Below are 10,169 nucleotides of genomic sequence, written 5' to 3'. Positions count from 1 at the left end.
AGGAAGGAGAAGAAGAAGAAGAAGAAGAAGAAGAAGAAGAAGAAGAAGAAGAAGAAGAAGAAGAAGAAGAAGAAGAAGAAGAAGAAGAAGAAGAATTATTATTAAAGAATTTCATGGTAGTTGTAAAAAACTAAGTACCTAGATAAGGGACTTTAAAAGTAAATTAGATGCCTAAAAAATGTACAGATGACCAGAAAGTACATGAAAAAAATTATTCACTATCTCTGGCCACTAATGAAATGCAACTGAAAACTATCCAGAGTTTCCATTTTACTTCAGTAAGAATGAATATGAACAACTTAAAAAAACAACAAAAGCTGGCAAAAATGTGGAAAAAAGAAACCCTTTTACAATGTTGATGGTGATACATCTAGTATGACCATTATGAAAATTACTACAAAGGTTCCTCAAAAAAAGTAAGAAATGAAACTCTTTCTGACCTAGCTGCAGCTCTTTTGGACATATTCCCACAAGAGTTGAAGTCATCACATTATAGTGTCACATGCACACCAATGGCTGCAGCACCACAATTCACAATAGCTAACTTATAAATGTGGCCTATATGCCCATCAACAGATGTGTTAATAAAGAAAATGTGGTACATACAAAATGTAGTACTACTCCATAAAGGATAAATTTGCATCATTTTAGAAAAATAGATGCATCTTGAGACTACTATATGTTAAGTGAAATAAATCAGACATTAAATATTACACTCTTAGATGAGAAACCCAAAACATAAATAATTTAAACAAAAAATAAAAGAGATTATAGCAAATAAGTAGTTAGATTACTTCATAGAAATGGGAAAGGGAATCTGGGGTTGGAAGGAGAAGGCTGAGTGGAAAGGAGAGGGATTAAAAAATGATCAAGATGTTACATGTATGATATTCCCAACTGAATGTAATTATGATACATCACAAACATACACTGAGAAAAAGTATACTTCCAAACTATAGCAAAAACAGCATGTTAACTACATAAAAACAGGTATATTAGGGGGGGGCCAGGGAGATGGCTCAGTGGAATAAGTGCTTCTCCGGCAAGCATAAGGGTCTGAGTTCAATCCCTGGTTCCACAAAAAAAAAAAAAAAAAAAAAAAAGGTATATTGAAAATGGAATAGAATATAGAAAAATACTGCTGACTGCACCATTGAAAATGGAATAGAATATACAAGAATACTGCTGACTGCACCATAGGGTTTTTCTGTTCTTCCGTTGCTGCTGTTCTTGTTTTTTGTTTGTGTACTGGTGGATACATTGTGTCAACTTGAAAAGTTTAGAAGTTTAATTAAGTGACTCAGCAGAGAGCCAGGATTCTTAGTTTGTAAACATCCTCATCCTGTGCAAGAGGACACTGACATTGTGTGAGTTCTACACCCCGAGCCCCAGGGTAGCTTTTTTATAATATAAGGAGGGGAGAAAGGCTGGCTAGAAGCTGCCCTTCACTGTTTTCTGCTGCCATGAACTGCTGTTCTCTGCCATTTGCCTGGGAGCCAGGTGAATATAGACTTAAACTTCCACAAACTGTGAGCTTAGTAAAGCTTTCCTTCTTTAAATTTGGGTATTTTGTCCCAGCAGTGAGGGAAAAGTAACTGAGACTGTTTGTTCCTTTGTTGTTGTTCTTTTTTGTTTTTGGGGGGAGGCGGGAGGAAGGGGGGCGGTTTGGAGATCAAACTCAGGACTCTGCACTTGCCAGGCAGGTGCTAATGCTACTGAGATATCTCCCCCAGCCCCTACCCGTTTTATATACTGGAGCAGTAGCAATTTCTTGGGGAAATCTTATCCCCAACTCTGCCTCACGTGAACCCAATCCAAGCCCAGTGAGGATATCAATTAATAGTGGTTCCTCTAAATACTTGGACCTGCCTTACTAATGAGTACATGAAATTGAAACATGAAGATGTCTAGTGGACTGCTCTGGTCTTAGAAATATTTATCACATAAAACCCAAAGCAGATGCTGCCGTTCTGTGCAATGTGCAGGACTCAAGTGGTCCCCACAGTCCTGAATTACTCACTGATGCCAACAGCCACCTCATCGTCTGCTTTTGGCACCTGAAAACACTCCTGTGAGATACAAATCCCACCTACCTACTGGCCACAAAAGAGTCACTTATTCACATGTTCAGAATGTGGGCCCCATTACTTCCTAAGACCAACTGGAACCAAGCTATTGATTGAAACTACACTGCCCAAGTGAACACCATTGCTGACTAGCTCCACTATTATTATAACTTCACACAGAAGTTACAACACATACCAGGTTTGAGACTCTTATCAAATACAGGACTTTGTAGAAGAGGCCATCCTGATCAAGGCATCGTGATTATCCACCTCTTGCAAACTGTTTATATCAAGTGCTTCACATCTCTTGGCCTGAAGATTGCCATATTCAATTGTTTTAAAGATGATAATGTTACTATTACAGCCTGAGCAGCTGACTTCAACTACTCCATTGTGACTTTAAAAAATGGTGTCGCATTTTGCTTTTCCTGACTGCTTATACTCTGATCACAGTATACCTATTTCCAAAACAGTTACCAAGAAAGAAATCAATAATTAGACTGGGTGTGGTAGCACATGCCTGTAATCCCAGCTCTTGGGAGGCTGTAAACAGGCAAATCACTAGGAGTCTGATCTAGCAGTGAGACCCTGAACACCCTGTAGACCATACAAAAAAAAATCAATACTTAAAATTTTTCAAAGCAGTACATGCTTCCTGCCATCCAGGAGTACCCAATATTGTTGCCTGCCATCACAGCTAACTCAAAAATGAACACACACAGGCTTATGACTCCACTCCTCTTGCATGTTCACAAAACTTTTAGTATAACACTTTGGTCACACTAAACATACTGAGCACTAAGAAGGGTTCATCTCTGATAGGCTGCTTCACAACTAATGATCAAAAGAAGCAGGGGAGAATTATTTAGAGCTACTTGGAATAATTCTAGACACTGTCCAGACCATTCCTGGGTACAAAACTTGATTACCCCTTGATGTTTTCTTTAAGGAAGCTTCAGTAGTGAATCTTCTGGGTGACAGTTTGGCTTAAGAAGAAAAAAAGCTTAAGCTGTTCAAATGTGATATGAATTAAGTCACTGAGTTCTTTCGTTGACCTAATAACATTCTTAGACAAAGAAGATATTTACCAACTTGAGTGTATTACACACAAGCTCTTCTGCATATGAGCCAAGGTGGGAAATATGGTCATCTCTGTAAATTTCATGAAAACGAGAAAGAATAATGTTATAGTTAGTAGGACTGACTCCACATTTCTATGGTAGTAGAAAGCAAACAACCACCCCAATATGTGAAGAAAGAATAACAGACCCTGGGAGGGAGAATATAGAGAGAAAAACTATAATCTTTTATCATCAGAAAGACATTCAAAAATTTCCTTATAAGAACAACGACGGCTGGCAAGACAGCTCAGCAGACTAAGTGCCTGCTTAGGCAAGCACAGGGCCCTGGCACCACCTGCCAGGCCGACCCCACCCTTGAGCACGCTGAGCCAGCCACCGAGTCTCAGCATGATGGCACACACCTGTGATCCCAGTGGTAGGGGAGGCTGAAAACAAGGATCACTACGAGTCCCCTACACTGGAGCCATGACAATCTGAAACTAGCTCTTATGTCATGGCATACCTCCATTTGTCTTCTTTATAGTACAAAATCTCCTAGGCTCACATATTTTTATTTTGTTTTGTTTTGTTTTGCGGTACTGGGGATCAATCTCAAGACCTTGTGCTTGCCAGGCAGATGCTTAAGCCACTAAGCTCTCCCCCCAGTCCCCTAAGCTTACCTTTATAAGTACAATAATAGATTGATTTGAGATACCCAGAAGGCAAGTTAGTTAGAGAAAATTTCCTTTTACAGCAGAATGGCAAGTAATTAATATATAGGCAGGATAATTTAAAAATAACCATTTTACAGTCACCAATGTAATATCAAACTCTGTGATTATCAGTAGACAGTACAACTACCAGATTAAAAAGAAAAAAAAAACTTAAAAATGTTCACGTGATAAGCAAGTATTATCCCTCTCAATCCAATTACCTTCCCCAAATACAAGAGAAAAAAGGTATTTATACCATGGTAGGGCACAGTGACCATCAGTGATCCATCTCAACATTGGTATCTGCATGTCATGTTTCTCCTGATAAGCTATAATGTGAATTATATAAATGACCTCCATAATACTCTTGCCAAAAAATACCAAATCATGAGAAGACAATCATAGCAGATGCCATACTACACCACACACCACAATACACCACACCACAATGGCAAGGGAAAGAGCTTGGCTGTCTCCCACAAAGAGTCAGTACCTTTTTCTAAAAGGTGGAAATATTATTATAAGCTAACAGTGGCAATCATGGAAAACAGATGAATCTTTACTAGATTCCAAATTTGGAGAGAGGTGAATGTAAAAAGTTGAAGATAAATGTAAAATTTAACTATGGAGTATATAACAATATTACATCAATAAATTAATGATAATACAAGAATGACTTTATCCTTACAAATATTTTTCTGAAGTATTTAGTCATATCTCATAGAATCTACAACTCCTGGCTGTCCGTGCTTTCGCTGATATTTAATTGTTATTTGATCTACACTTAGAGCAAAATCACAGGTGATAAAATGTTAATAATTAGTACATTTTAAAGGGTAATACTGGCATCTACTATAGTAATCTTTCAATATTTTGTAGGTTTGAAATTACAACGGTGCAGAGAATAAAGACAAACTCTAAGTAGAAAGTAGGAAAGAACTCAAAGAATGCTACAGTGTCACACAGATCAGGGGTGTGAATTAAAAAACAATGAAAGAGTTTGGGTCATGCTGAGGAAGAAACACCTAGAGAGAATGTTAATGAAATTATGCCACAAAAAAAAAAAAAAAAAAAAAAATCTAGAAGGCTTAGCAACAGCTTTAGCACCACTTCCATTAAACTGGTCATGGATTCAGCCAGGCCTGAAACACTTCTCAAAGGAGGCTGGCGGATGATTTGTGAATGGCATAAGAGTTTTCCAGTCCTTGAGCAAGTAAATATCTTGTTCAGGTATATAATCAAATTAGAGAATCTTAACAGAGAAAGTTTCCCTAAAGATTAGGGAAGATGGGTTTCAGACGCTAAACGATTTATAGAATATTTACAGATGTTTTAAGTGGTGTACAGCATGATTTTATCTATACATGTTTTTCACCTTTTCTGCTAACTTTGAATCTAATCTTGTGAGAGGTGACTACACTGCAATGAAACAAAGGGTTGAGGAGCTTTTTTCCACGTGGTTTTAGCTAGCAATGTTCAACACTCCACCCCGCCATGTGACATTGCCCCGAATAAAAGTTCCCAGGACCTTATGAATTAAAGAAATTCTGGTTGATGGATCCTTCTACAAAACTAATAATCATGGTTGAGAACACAAAGCAAGATGCAAATTACAGTTCACAGGGCAAAGAAAATGATTAATATAGGCACTTAAGCAAAGTACTAAACTCTAATAGGTCCAGAATTATAAATCACAACCCTGACAGGCATTAGCTTTGTGACCTGATAAATTATATAACTCTCAGCTTCAAGTTTATTATCTATAAAATCTATTCTTTCAGATCTATGTTTGACAATAATGATAATTATATAATTATATTGTATACATACATATATATACAGCATATAAATTCACTATGGGCTCTCAATAGTTTACAAACTGCAAATAATTTCATTTAGTTCAGGGAAGAAAATATAAGCAGTCAACATCTAACATATAAATATAACTTTTCACTATCTTTTTTGAAAAATCTCTATAATTTACTATTTTTTCATTCATTGGGAGTCTAAGAACATTAATCGCTAGCATCTCACTAAATTTTTGTTATATATGCAATTGCTTCATTCTAGTTTGATTTTCTTTTCTTTCAACTGTATTTCTTCCTTAAATTTACTGATTTATAGTAACACCTCTAAAAGAGGATACTTGTCCACAGAATTTGTAGTAAATTTTGAATAAGTAACTTTCTAAAAACGTCTAAAAGATTTTTCAATTGCGAGCAGTATTTCGTGCAGAAAAATCTGACAATGAAAGTTTTGAGTTAACATTCTTTAAAGAGAGGTGAAAGCTATACTGAGTAGTCATAATTAACAATTTTACTTGACCAAGAAGTTTGACAGTAGCACTGATGGAGGTGAGAACTGAATTGTGAAATTTGAAAAAAAAAAAAAAAAAAAAAAGGACTATGAGGAGCAGAATGATTTGCTAAAAGGACTTAGAAGAAAGCCAGAGGTTCATTCACTAGGCTTTCAGCAAAGAAATTCAACTGGAGAATCTAAGTATACATCTAAGTACAATCTAAGTACAAGAAAATCTCAATTTTTCTTAAAAGGCAGAAAAGTCTACCAAGACAGGCACAAGATTTTTAAAGTATAGCTAAGATATTTTTAAAGATTCTATAGAATTATAAAAGATTAGAGCAGTAGTAAGACTATTGGGCTGAAAAAAAATATATCTCACTGACACAGAATGATCCAGGAAAACTAAGTCATGTGAGGAAAAATTTTAAAAGATGGCTACAAATGACAAGAAGTTTTCCTCAATGTATCTACAACTCCCTCTGAGGTTAAACTTAAAATACAGGTACATAATGAAAGGAATTTGTCTTGAAACTCTTTGCTTTTTGATCTTGCTACCTTGAGATCTCTTTCATCTACCGTGCTCACTATCACCTGGGTCCTACTCAGTACTTTCAGGGCCCAATACCAAAAGATCTCAAGATCATAACTCAATCAAAACAATTCAGTGGCTCTTCCTTTAAAATCTGCAAAATTCTGCAACATAAATTTAGCATTTCACCTACTGAACTCCAAGACTCAATTTTTCCTTTCTAGCTCTAATATCATGTAAGTAATGTAAGCATACAAATTTATAATCTAGATGTTACCATAATCTCTTAATTCCACAAACTTTTTTATCCTATCAAAAGTCATCTTCTTGCCTGAACATTGTACTAATTTAATAAATAAACCCACATAACCACTTACTACCTTTGAACCCCACCCTAATGCTACACAAAACCTGTTCCTAACTTTGTGAAGATCTAGCTTACTGTATCATACATAGTTGTCTACATTCCCTATCTTCCAAAGGATCCTCAGTGTTCTTTGGATCTGGCTAGAAAAGCCCTCCTTCCCTTGGCTCCCCAATTTCTTCTAAAATGTAAGTTGCAATAAATAGAAAATCAAATAAATAAAGGTTCTTATGAGCTGGGTAAAATTTAACAATTAAGTCTGTATTTAATGATTCACTTAACATAATGAGCTAAGCAAAATACTATCCAAAGGTTATAATTGATTACCTAAAATATGTATTGTTATAAAATTTCAGAAGACAGTACGTGTTTTTCCATTGGTGTAAACTATACTGTTATATACCTAAATGTCTTTAAAGGTAGTAATTTTGTCTGAGTAGAGCATTATAGTATGTGTAAAATATATACATTTTATCTGTGTGGTAGTCCAATGCTTACAATAGTATTCAAAGTCTACTGGGCAATAGTTCTTGAAATCTGATAGGAAAATTCAAAATAATCTAAAGTACTGTTGGGCCAAGGAGATAGCCCAGCGGACTAAGCTCCTGCTTTGGCAAGTGCAGGGACCAAGGGTTCAATCCCAGGTCCCACATGCTGTGCTGGCCCCGTCCCCAGGGCACACTGAGCCAAGACCAAGTCCAGGCGTGGTGATACACACCTGTGATCCCAGCCCTGGGAGGCTGAAAAGAGGAGGATTGCTCCAAGTCCGAGCTGCATAGTGAGACCCCATACCAAATACGTGCGTGAAAAAAAAATAATAAAATTAAGTAGTGTTTATTTCAAGTGTTTTATTTATATCTTCTCCCCAACCTTTAGTCATGTTTCATCTTAATATTGCATTATAAGAACATTCTTGGAAAAAAAACAGAATAATGAAGTTCTCATTCTACAAGATATTGTAAAATTGATTTTTCATTAATCTAAGTTGCAAATAAGCGTAGTTTCCACAACAGCTCAAAATTATTAAAAGGCCCAAATTGACTCTACAATGAATATACAATGTGTTAAATCCAGTCATAACATAAAGGTGCTCCTTAAAAGGAAGTGTTTAGGATAGAAGAAACAGATAAGCTACACTATCCTAAAACATGGAGGAAAAGAAATATGTAACTTAAAACTCCTGAGAAAGAAAGGTCTAGGCACGGATAATTTCACTAGAGAATTTTACCAAGCAATTAATAAAGAGTTGACCATTTTACACAATCTCTTTAAAAACAATAAAATCAGGCTTGGGAGATAGCTCAATGGAATAAGTACTTGCCTGGCAAGTACAAGGTCCTTAGTTTGATCCCTGGTACTACCAAAAAAGAAACCTAAAAAGCATTTTTTAGGGCTGGGGAAATGGCTCAGTAGAATAAGTGCTTCCTTGGCAAGTACAAGGGCCTGAGTTCAATCCCCAGTTCCACCAAAATAAATAGATAAATAAATAAAAATAAAGACAAAATCAAGAATATATTCCTTTGTTCATTTTATCAGGTCAGTATTATTCTGATACAAAAACTAGGAAACAAAAATAAAAATTGAAAAATACAGATCTGTATTTATTATGAACTCTGATATAAAATTCTTCAAATAAATATTAGCATGCAAACTCAGGCCAAAAAAAATTCCAATTAGAAATGCGCAAAAAACAGATTATTTCACCAAAGAGTGAAAAGTAAGTGCATGAAAAATCATTTAACAAAACTAATAGGCATATGAAAAGTTTCAACATTATTGCCAATTCAGAGACTGTTCTTAGTTTTATCTTTACAGGTTGGGTTTCTTTTCTCTGAAATGCTTTGGGGTTAGAACTACTTCAGGCTGGGTGTGATGGTGCACACCTATAATCCCAGCACTAAGGAGATAGAGGCTGGGTGACAGGCACAAGTTGAAGGCCAGGTTCGACTGCACAGTGAGTTCAAGGTCAGCCTAAACTACATGGTGAGACCCTATCTCAAAAAGAAGTATTTTGGATTCGAAAGTTTTTTCAGATTTTGGAATAATTTATATAGGGGGGAGATATCTCGGTGACAAGGCTGAAATCATACATACACCCTGACAGTAAAAGAAAATGCTATTTTTGGTACGCCTCCATTTTGACTATGACCTGTCAATGTGGTATTTTCCACTGTAGCATCACATCAGTGCTCAGAGTTTAAGATCTGAGAACATTGTCAATTTCAGATTTTCAGGTTAGAGATGCTCAACCTGTCATATTACAGGCTGTTATTTCAACCTATAACAGAAATAACACAACTATTCTCTAACAGATAAATGGTTAAATAAACTGTAGAACATGCATGCCATGGAATGCTAGTCATTAAAAAATGAACTGTGGAGAAATACAACCACTTGCATACACTTCAAGAGAATCAGGGTAAGTAATAAGAAGCGAAACCAAAAAGGTCATACATTGTGTGATTTTATTTTCATAACATTCTTAAAAAAAGAATTATAGTAATGGAAAACATTACTATAAGTATAATATTAGTGATGGAAGAGGAGGTGTGCCCACAATAAAGAAGAAGTATTCACAGTGATACAACGAGCCCACATCTTTACTTAGTAATGCCTGCTCCTGATATTGTACCATAGAGGAAACTAGGGGAAAAGATACACATGATTTCTCTCTGTTTTTTCTTACAATTATCTCAAACTGAAAAGTATGTTACATGAAAGTTTCTACTTGACCAAAATTTTCATTAGTGTATTCAATCTTGAGAAATATTTCATTCATCTCAGATCATTCACTCCTATAGGCTCCGAATAAGGTTCTCAAGGGTATCAAAAAATAAAAATCATCAAGGATAACAAAAAGTAAATGGGAAAGGCAAATTCTCTGTTACATCAAACTGCTAAAACAGAATACATTTAAGGCAGCTACGTTATTGGCCATAGAAATGTGACGCACAAGGACATACACAGGACATAACGATGAGGATTTTAATGAGTGTGTATGAAACAGGCTGATACTCTACAGATCCATGATACAAGATCAACCTACCATTTGCTGGAACACACTGACCTGTGGCCCACTTTTTAAGGCGCATAGTAATATTTTACAACAGTAATCAATTGTTTAATTCTCTTACA

The 10,169-nt window shown here is 35.8% G+C and overlaps 1 protein-coding gene across 3 annotated transcripts in view; it reads right to left on the bottom strand.

The window, feature by feature from the left end:
* The window catches only part of Tusc3 (tumor suppressor candidate 3), a 256,150-nt gene that overhangs the window by 181,684 nt on the left and 64,297 nt on the right, over positions 1-10,169 (bottom strand). The window lies entirely within an intron of this gene.

The sequence above is a fragment of the Octodon degus genome, unplaced genomic scaffold, assembly GCF_000260255.1.
Source record: "Octodon degus isolate 3935 unplaced genomic scaffold, OctDeg1.0 scaffold00051, whole genome shotgun sequence".
In the NCBI taxonomy this organism is placed as follows: Eukaryota; Metazoa; Chordata; class Mammalia; order Rodentia; family Octodontidae; genus Octodon; species Octodon degus.
The sequence above is the reverse complement of the archived record's forward strand: the minus strand, read 5'-3'. Positions and strand labels throughout refer to the sequence as shown.